At 36.1% G+C, this 11136-nt stretch overlaps 1 pseudogene; it reads right to left on the bottom strand.

The window, feature by feature from the left end:
* Positions 1–749: 749 nt before the first annotated feature.
* On the bottom strand, positions 750–10413 carry LOC121487162 (annotated as a pseudogene).
* Between the last annotated feature and the right edge of the window lie 723 nt (positions 10414–11136).

Raw genomic sequence — 11136 nt, 5'->3', positions numbered from 1 at the left:
AGTAGAATCAAAACCTGCATATCCCAATTGTCATCATTGCTACCCGATCTGTCTTGCTACCAGGTATGGCTACATATCCATCATTGTAGACTGGAGTAAAGTAAAGGTTGTGTTTCTGACATGGAAACTACCAGTGCATGTCAGAAATTGTGACTCTTCATAAAGTTGACCTGTGTTCTTATGGTGAGTGCTGCCACATCTCAGGGGGCATGGCCTTCACTCATTCCTGACAAATGGGTTAAGTCAGACCTTTCACTTTTTTATGGGCTACCAGTGATGCCTTACTGATGCCTTTAGTTTTTCAGGTCACTGTGTTGCTCATCCAGTCCAATCAGCCAACTCTGGCCGCACTACTGTGGTCCTTGATCCTAATCTGTATCATGCTTGCAGCTCTCTGAATCAGCTGTAGTCTGATGATCCACTCAACAAAGTTGATGGACTTGCAAGCTCTGCATCATCCACAAGTATCTGGTAACTTTAAGCATTGAAAGAGCTTCTTCAAAAATTAACTTAGAAATATTTCTGACTGGGATGCCTGGGTGGCTCAGCGACTGAGAGCCTGCTTTCTGCTCAGGATGTGGTCTTGGGGTCCTGGGATGGAGTCTTATATTGAGCTCCCCTCAAGGAGTCCGCTTCTCCCCCTGCCTGTGTCTCTGCCTCTCTCTGTGTCTCTTATGAATGGATGAATAAAATCTTTTTTTTTATGGTGAAAAAATTTATATTTAGATTTATAGCCGGCTGGACTCTGTTTAGATGATCCCAATTTTGTTGGCAACATCCAAAGCATCAGAGTCAGGAGCCAGTCGAACATATGCTTTCTTCTCTCCATCATGCCTGATCAAGGTGTTGACCTTGGCCACATCAATGTCATAGAGCTTCTTCACAGCCTGTTTGATCTGGTGCTTATTGGCCTTGACATCCACAATGAACACAAGTGTGTTGTTGTCTCCTATTTTCTTCATGGCTGACTCAGTAGTTAGGGGGAACTTGATGATGGCATAGTGATCAAGCTTGTTTCTCCTGGGGGCGCTCTTTCGAGGATATTTGGGCTGCCTTCGGAGACGCAGGATCTTGGGTCGTCGGAATGTAGGTGACATGGATCTTCTTTTTTTGTGATTGTGAACGCCTTTCAGCACCACTTTCTTAGCTTTCAAAGCCTTTGCTTTGGGTTAGGCTTTGGGAGGGGCTTAGTGAAAGGTGGATGAATAAAATCTTAAAAAAATAAAAAGAAATATTTCTGACTCAACTTTCCTTACCTCTTCCTTACAAAAATAGCTTAGTCACTGAATGTGGTAATCTTCAGAAAGGTATCATCTTCCTAGGTCACTTCCTAGGTAATAGAATGAAAAGGATGAGGACAGAGATCGATTCTGAAAATTTGATATTTTGTCCTAACCATTCCTGGGCATAATTCTTCTTTATTTTCACTGATAGAAATATTATACAAGCCTATTTGGTACACTTTCTGCATATCATCCTGGCCAAAAGAAGGTATAGATATTTCAAACGCTTTTGGTTCAGATTCTGCTACATGACATAGGCCGAATGGAGTTGGTCGTAGCTTCTGTCAGGCAAAATAATCCGAGTAGTGAATAGAGTGGGAACTCAAGAGAAATATCACTAGAAGCCAAGAAAACGTAGAAATGAGAAATGTATGCTGTTGGCAATTCTCCACTGGTGTCCATTTTTCTACAAGTCTTGCAAGCTGAGAGGTGGCTGTCCTTTGCTCTGGACTATCTTTTCAAGGTTGTTTGTACATGCACATATATTTAAATTCTGTTTGATAACCTCAAAATCTGGGATATAGCTGAGTCTGATCTGGATGATGCATTGAGTTCTGATAGTATTTTTTTTCTTTCTTTTTCATGTGCCATGTATTTTTTTTAAATCCAAAACTAGACATAACACACAGGACAGTAGAGGCTAAGATAAGTCGTAGTTATGTCTGCAAATGAGCATGCCTCTTCTGCTTCGTCTTTATTGTGGGCAGACTGAGTCCATCTAGTTAGGAAATGAGCTAGATTTTATTTTGTTGTTGTTGTTGTTCCTATTATTAGCTTCAGCCTACTATAGGTATCAAATCCTTTTGGATTCCTTGTATTTGGATTGGAGGTCGAGTTGCCAGAACATTTTACTCAATGTTTCTGTTCTATGATCAACATTAGACTGTCTCATATGGCGTGTATCTCAGAGAGAGCTCCAAGTTCTTCCAACTCCTCTAGCAGTAGACTACATTTACTTGTTCTTCATGCTTGCTAGCCTAGTGGGGGTTTTCAGAGGGTTTTCTTGGCTGTTCTGATTCAGAGTTTGTCTTAGTCAAGCCCTGTGTTTTTATATCCCTGTGAAGAGGCCTTCTCAGTGATTCTATTCTACCTCCCCATGGCAGCCAAACTCTGTCCTGTATCTTTAATAGGTCTTAGGTGGAAGAAAGTATTCTTTTTTTAAAATTTATTTTTTTATTTATTCATGACAGAGAGAGAGAGAGAGAGAGAGAGAGAGAGGGAGAAGCAGGCTCCATGCCGGGAGCCCGACGCGGGACTTGATCCTGGGACTCCAGGATCACGCCCTGGGCCAAAGGCAGGCGCAAAACTGCTGAGCCACCCAGGGATCCCCGGACGAAAGTTTTCTATGGCTACTCTCCCACTGGTGAGACCATCTCTAATGGTCTGGACTCAAATTCATTTCCTGCCTTTCCACCAGTGTAGAGGGCTCTTTCCTGTCCTCTTCTCCTGGTCTCAATGTTTTTTAACCTGTGCAGACCCAAAGAGGGTTTGTTGCCCTTCCCTTGATGGCACAAAACCTTGCTTCATAGGGGAAATAGAAGAAAATGATCCAGTCTTGGGGTCATGCCTCTCCTGCACAGACTCTGTTCCCCTTTCCAAGGCTTTCACCACCAATGGAAGCTGTCTCGGTTACCCGCTAGCTCCCATCCTTTCTTGTGAATATATGGCTAGGTCTATGGAGAAGGGTCTGTGGCTGGTTGCCAACTCTCCTTCTGTCTACAGTTGCAAGGAATTCTATACTTTCATGGTAGCTCATACTCCGACATTAACAATTGATCAAATATTTTACATGAAATTATTACCTCCTTTTATGATGGTCCCATTTTCCTCCTATGCTATTTATTTACCCCAGACAAGCCAATCCCCATGCCCCATCTCCTTGAAGGAGCCTGTCGTTTCTTAGATTTGACTAGTTGGTTGTCCTGCATCTTCAACTCTCTGATGGGTCTATAAAACTTATGATTTTATAGATTGTTTAGCTTTTTCTTGTTGTGAGGGTGGCAGGAATGTTCTTTCTAGCTTTCTACATCCCATGCAGAAGTAAGAACTTAAATGGATTTTCGGTAGTATCTTAATTCTTCTGGCCTTATGAACCTATGGATCTTTATTTAAATACTAATTTTAGCCTTTTGTCATCTGACTCAGTGCTGTCACAGAGAGAATTTATTATCAATCAAGGTCCAATGCTATATTTTATTTCCTCCTAAGTTTTAAATGAATTGTGGTATTTCACTACAGAAAAAAAGACACCTAAGACAATTGTGGTTTATAGTTTCTAAAAATAAAACAACTTCTGAACTTCACAAAATTAATAAATAAAAGATTCATTACTTATGCTTCAACAGGGTTCTACTTATGGCATGGTTGATAGAGCACTATACTTATGTCACTGCTCTCTCATTTATTATGTGATGATCTTATAAACTTGGGCAAGTTATTTTTCTGAGCTTACATTTATTTATTTGTAAAAAGGGCAAAGTATAATTTGCTTCTTTTCCACATTGGGTGTCTAAGAGATGTCAATGATCTAAGTATGCAGAAGTGCTAATCTCAGGAGAAGTGCACAATATCATTTTTTACCAGACATACATTAAGAATAGTTTTAAAATTGCAAAGGACATGGATGGAGCTAAAGAGTATAATGCTAAGTGAAATAAGTCAGAGAAGGATAAATACCATACAATTTCACTCACATGTGGAATTTAAGAAACAAAATAAATGAGCAAAGGGGGAAAAAAGAGAGAGAGAAAGATATATAAGCAAAGACAGACTCTTCACCATATCTCCGTAACCATCTCAACTGATAGTTACCAAGAGTAGGGGAGTGATGGATGGGTGAAATAGGTGACAGGGATTAGACAATGCACTTGTCCTGATGAGCACTGGATGACTAGGATTAAAATAAAAACATATATATATATATATATTTTTTAAAAAAGAATAATTCCCCCAGAATATGATCTTAGAAGAATCTCTTAGCATTTCTCCATCTCATTTTTTTATTGGTAAAACATGATTTCTGTAACACATCTTTTACAGCAAATCTCACAAATCAAAATGATAAGAATCAAAGACATAGTATCCGTAAAAGGGTTTTGTGCACTATAACAAGGTTTAAATGAAAAGTTTTCTTGCAATAATTCAAATGTAAGATTCTCTTTTAAAAACTGTTTACCAATTATGGTGGAAATATTAAACCTCTAGAATTTATTTGAAATAATGTTAGATTTGTAAAAGTAATTGTGTTTGCTACTTTCTTACAAACTAGAAAGATAAATGGAATCATATTTAGTTTTCATATCAAATAAAATCATATAAGATACAAGATCATTTTCTAGGTGAAAATAATTCACAGAAAAATATATAATTATTGTTTAGATGTATATTTTGTCTTCCTCTACCAAATAAATACATAAAAACTGCATATTATTGATATATTTGACAAAACAAAATAACAAAAAACAACTGTTAATTAACTTAGCAACACAACAGCAAATACCTAGTTCGACTAAATGCAATAAATATGACACTACCAAAAGATCATCAAAGGGATTAACTAGAAATAATAGGCACAAGGTTAAGTTTGCTGGATTTAGCAAATAAAAGGACAGAAAATTGTCTTAAATTTAAATTTCAAGTAAATAACAAACGTTTTTTTTTTTAAGATTTATTTACCTATTTGAGAGAAAAAGAGAGGGAGAGAGAGTGCATGTGAGCAGCGTGAGGGGCAGAGGGAGAAGGAGAGAAAGAACGCAAACAGATGCCCTTCTGAGCCTGGAGCCTGCTGCTGAGCTCAATCCCAGAAGCCTAAGATCATGACCTGAGATGAAGGAAATCAAGAGTCAGTTGTTCAACTGACTGAGCCACCCAGGCACTCCCAAAATACTGGTTTTAATATAAGTATGCCTCCAAATATTGCATGGGACATGCTTGTACTAAAAAAATCATTTGTGGTTTATCCAAAATTTCAGTTTAATATAGAATCTTGTACTTTATCTGGCAACTCTACATTCAATTAATGTTTTCTTTTTCCTATAGTCATTTGAATTGTCCTCAGTTCTAATTTTAAAAAACCTTAGATGGCTCCTCATTCTTTATTTCATGCAAAAGAAATAGGAGAAATCTAAGTGAATCTCCTTAGGCAGCTGGTGAAATCCATAACCACCATGGCCCTATTAAGTATGCCTACCTTTCTGAAATGCCTTAAAACTGAAGCCAAGTTGAGGTGATGGGATCAATGGGTGGTTATAAGTTCATAAAAATTTTAATCTAGAGTAACATTCCCCATGAGGCTCTTCAAGCCTTATAACTATCTACTGCTCCTAGTAGAAATAGAATTTCTCTTTCCAAATTTATTGCTGCTTAAGCCCACACTTTAAAGGGGCTGCCCAATGCCTGACATTTCTCTATAGTCAATAACACAAAGGATCAAGGTCATAAGCACATGTTTCTTTTATTCCATAGTGAATCTCTAATTCAGTGGCTCTCAAATTTAGCTATATCTGAATCACCCAGAGGGCTTGAAAAACAGATTGCTGGGCCACATCCCTAGAATTTCTGATTCAGTAGGTCTGAGGAAAGACCCAAAGCTCTCTGATGATACTGATATTGCTGGTCTGGGGACATTCTGAGAATAACTGCTCTAAATTAGAATTCTTAAAAGGAAGAATATTATAGTTGATTAACTGGAGTATGCTATTCATTTGGCACCTCTAAAAATCTGTAGTAAAGAAGTGTTACAGAGATAAATTATATTCATAATATTGACCACATGGCATTTCAGTCTTTAAATGCTTTCTGAATCATTAAAGAGAGATTGTACTACATGAAATCTACAGCTTAGTTTTTTTTGTTCTAATTTTTTGAAAATTGATTGATAATGCATGTTGGTGTGCATATGGTATCTCTCACGTCTAAACGTGCCAAAGAATAGAGACATGCTATATGCTATATTTTAAAATTAATTTTAAGTACATATTCTCAGAACCCTTAAAATTATATTTAAATGTGGTCCATTAGCATTTCTAAAAATATACAAGAATAAGAAACAAAATCTTCCTGAATACCCAGATTCTTTGTACTTATGGAAGCATTGCAGGGAGGGAAAGTAGGGCGAGGTACAACATTCATTGAGTAAAATTATAAGCAATTCAGTTTTTGTTATTTCTCTAAATAACATACTTCCTCCAAGGCATTGAAGATATTTTAATAACTTTAACTTCACTGTCTCTCTGAAGTGGCTAATCAGCAAGCACTTCCAAGTGTAATTTAATGAAATGCAAAAAAGTAGTTAAAGAATTTATTAAGCTTAGTAGTTTAAAGTCTTCCCAAAGCCCCATGTTGGACCAGCTGGCTCAAAAGTAAGGCTAGCACATAAATTTTATCACATATATATCTGTTTTTTGAAATTAGAATATAAAAATACCAGAACTCAAAAAATTTTAGTCGCTGAGTGTCACTTGCAACTCCAACTGATAGAATGGATGGCAGCAGGGAATTAAGCGTAGAGATTATTTTTAAAGAGCATGACAAAATGAGATCCCCTGTGAGCGCTTAGAGTTTGCACTGTCTCTTGAGACGCTGTTACTATACTCCTCAGCACATTATCCAATGATACACTGATTGATGTATAGGAAATTACATCAAGAAGGCTAGCATGTTTTGGAAAAAGCCTGCAGATAAAAATCAGTCCTCCAATCTCAAATCAAAATGAAGAAATAAAAATAAAGAGTAATACCCAAACTTCTAAATAAGACTTTGAACTCTGTGGAATCCTAAGCAAATTCATCCCTATCCTTTATTAAGTATGCTTGATATTACATAAAGTGATAGCAGGTATTTTAAAATTTGCTATTAATACTTGATAATAAATAATTAAGTTTCTTTATTTTTATTTTTTAGAAATTTTCTTTTTTTTCCACCCTTTTTGTATATTTTTTTTTTTATTGGAGTTTGATTTGCCAACATATAGTATAACACCCAGTGCTCATCCTGTCATGAGAGACACACAGAGAGAGGCAGGGACATAGGCAGAAGGAAAAGCATGTTCCCTACGGGGAGCCCAAAGTGACTTGATCCTAGGACCCCAGGATCACGAACTGAGCCAAAGGCAGACGCTCAACCACTGAACCACCTAGGTGTCCCTTTAATTAAGCTTCTACTATTCTTATTCTAGATCTAATTCTAGGCAGTTGACATATCTAACCTCACTTTATTCTTATGAAAAAACTTACGGAAAAAGTACTGTTATTATGCCCAGTTTACAGATGAAAAAAACAGAGACAGTGAAGTTATCATTTGCCCATTTACCCCCAGCTTGTAAGGGGTCTTGACTAGCAGTATGACTATAAGTCCCTCTCGAAGATTTTAGCTATTGAGCTTGTTCAGATATAGTATTTAACATAATCATTATGCTATCCATATGAATGCATATAGTAATCTCCATTTGATAGACAAGGAGGTGGGTTTTGAAGTTATTATATAATCTTGCTGTTCCCTGGGATTCAAACAGATTTGGATCTAACTTCAGTGTTGCAGTTTGACTCAGCAAATTAATTATTTTTCCAGTTTCAGGACCCTTACCATAACATACTGATTAAATGTATGTACTTATTAGGGCAGTGTTGAGCATGAGAAATACTGTATATTTAAGTAACTGATTTCAGTCAGTAACATTTAAATAGTTCTCAATAGTTAGTAATATAAATGTATCAAGTTCCTCTATAATAATTTATCTAAATTGGAAGATGTGATTTGGATATCTAATGCTCATAAGTATTTCTGCTATACCATTTAGGTATGAAACATACATTTGTGATAAATCCAAATAATGGATTTATCAAAAAATAACCTCACTGTGATTAATACATGTAGACATTAGGTAGGGGGAAGCAGATGCCTATTTTGTATGCTCAAATTAAGACTGTTGCAAGCAGCCTGGCCAAATTGTTTTAAAGGATATTGCCGTGTAACTTTAATACATATGGCTTTAGGCAATAATTAAAAGATCAATTTCACAGTTGGTAATTAGGAGGCAAAGAGTACATGGTTAATTTCTGCAAATATTTGGTATACTCTTGAGTCTAGAAAGCCAGAGTTGCAAACAAGCTATTCTGTAAACATTACTTTTTTAATTTAAATAAATCAAGGCAAAGTTTTTAAGTGTGTGTAATGTAGAGACATTGTTGGTCATATATCTGAATATATAACCATCCTTGTCCAGCCCTTATAAATGCCTGTTAATTTTGTAATCATTTTAAGAAGTGCAGAACAACTATAGCATATTCCTTCAATAGCCACAGTTCATCTACACCCCCCTCGCCAATTGGTTAATTCAACTCCATCTTAAAGGTTAACCAAAGAGACACCCAAGAAACATCTATTTGTAGTTCATTTCTTCTCTTAGGATGTCAAAACAGTGACAAGAGCAAGCCCTCAGAGCCCCTTCTACTCTCAATCACTACCACTTCCAAAGGCCCCACCTAAATTAGAGATTTTTTTCTTTTTATTATTAGTGTGTAGTTTTAGTGAGAAAAAAGAGCTTGCTTTCAACATTGTTCTAGAATAATTTGTATTTCGAGGACAAATCATATCTGCACATATGGTTGTATACCTCATAGAAATTCTATGTTGGGATTTGGGGCTGTGGTCTTGGAGTAATATTAACTTGTAAGAATTGTCTTTGGTGTATGTATTTTCTTTGGTGAATTTATTTCCCTTTGTGGGGCAATGATGATGACTTTAAGGGTACTGAAGTATTCCAACTCTTTTGGGACAAATACCATCTAAATGTCAATCTGTTGAGGTCTTGCTAAAAGCTGTACCAAAAAAAAAAAAAAAAAAAAAAGAATATCAGGAATTTGTCTTGGATTACATCCAAAAAGGGGTAGGCTACCTTAGACATAAGGGTATGTTACTGTCACATAATCACATGTGTTATAGAGTAAGGGCAAAACTATTACACGACATTCAATATTATTATGTTGGGAACAACAGAAATAGAAGCTTCTCACGGGGATGATAGCTATTTTGTCATTAACTCTCACTTCGTTACCTTAGGTGTTCATATTAAGCAATTAAAAGTCCTTATTTTGTGTTCCTGACATGAGGGTGCCTTGGAACCAAAAGGCAATGTAACCTAATACATGAAGTCTGAACAAAAATAAGCACACTTTTCTTGAGATATAGATCATAAATATTTATTTCCCTTTTTAAAAGAATAACAGTTAAATTACTAAAAATTTACAAATATTAAATGTTAATTTTATACTGACACTCTCAAAATTTTATTTATATTCCATTACCTCTGTGTGTGTTGTGATCACCCAGTTTGACCAATATACTTCTTTTAATCTATCTTGTATTTTATCTATAGTCAAGGGTTCAGTACTTTAACAGTTTTTTTTGTTGTTGTTTTTTTACATTTAAGAAACAAATTATTTTACATATTTAAATTTAGAGAATTATTCTAGTAATTGTTTGTTACAAACTTGAAGTAATTATTACTGGATTGTACCTTCATATTTTCCTTGAATGTAGAAACTAACCCTGGTCTTCATGCTTATCTCATTACATGCAAGTTAGTCAAAATGAGGTGCCATGGATGGAATAAGAAAGAATTCATGAGTCCCAAGTGACTGACATTTAGTTAAGCATCTTTAAAATTTTTTTTCTTCAAATTTCTTTCTTAATATATAAAATAAGTTGCTTTCTCTCATAGTGGGCTTGGTGGAAGAAATAAGTTCACATCCTAGGCATGGCCAAATAAACATGTCACCTTGCTGAAATTTAAAGGCTGCCACCTATGGGTTGGCAAAAAGTATTTAGACTCTTCAGAAGTAGGGATCTTGACCTTTCCTTGTTAGAGGGCCTGCAAGGTCAATGGCACCAAACCCATCAGTCAAGGGAAGTTGGAATACCTGTAATACCATAGACTTGCTCTCTCCAATGAAATATGAACAGAAGTGAAGTATGTTTCCCCCAGGTACAAGCTTCAAGAGCCAGTGGGTGATGTTCCCTTCCACTTACCACGACGATTGTGGCAGTCTGTGTTGAGAAGGACCATCTGCAGTCTAGGGTCCCTTGAATGACTATCCTGAACATAGCCTTCCTGCTGAACTGTTCTGCTCATGTAGCCCAACTGGAAAATCTATTCTTTTAGAACACTGAGTTTTTGAAGTCATTTGTTACTATGGCAGCATAATTAGCCTATTCTAATGGATGCACAAGCCACCCTCTATTAGGAAGAGTTGACTTAGATCTCAATTGATTTTCCAGGCACCTCTGAAGCTCAATGTACATCACAAAGTTTGGGGGTTTGGGGGGAAACTTGGCCCTGGAGAAACTATATAGTTGGTGATGACCTGACCAACTGAAACTGATAGGGAGTAATTTCCCACTTAAATAATTTCATTTCAAAACAACATAATTTTTAGTAATGTCCTAAATATAGTTTAGCAATTCAGCAACTTCTACAAATTACTGGTGAGAGAATTCTTTAGAAAATGAATTCTGAATATTCCTATGTGTCCTACACAGAAAAAGTTTACTTAATAAAATTTATATAAGGATTTTAAGAAGAGATTTACATTGGTTTCACATAGGAAGCACACAAAAAGGTTGGTTAACTGTCTTATTTCTGTGGTTTTCAAGACTGAGGAGCAAAGGTTGCAGTTAAGAATATTAAGTTAAGAATATTAAGATCATATAACCAGAGTGATGCTTTGATTCAGAAAAGAAAGAAAAGATGTTTTCTAGTGTTTTGGCACAGTTTAGTCCATTCACTGAGACTATGAAACACAGTGCACTCCCTCAATCTCAATTTCTTCTTCTATGAAAGGGGTAATGGTACTCA

This window comes from Vulpes lagopus, chromosome 3 (genome assembly GCF_018345385.1).
Source record: "Vulpes lagopus strain Blue_001 chromosome 3, ASM1834538v1, whole genome shotgun sequence".
Taxonomy (NCBI): domain Eukaryota; kingdom Metazoa; phylum Chordata; class Mammalia; order Carnivora; family Canidae; genus Vulpes; species Vulpes lagopus.
This window is presented reverse-complemented; position numbering and strand designations above follow the sequence as displayed.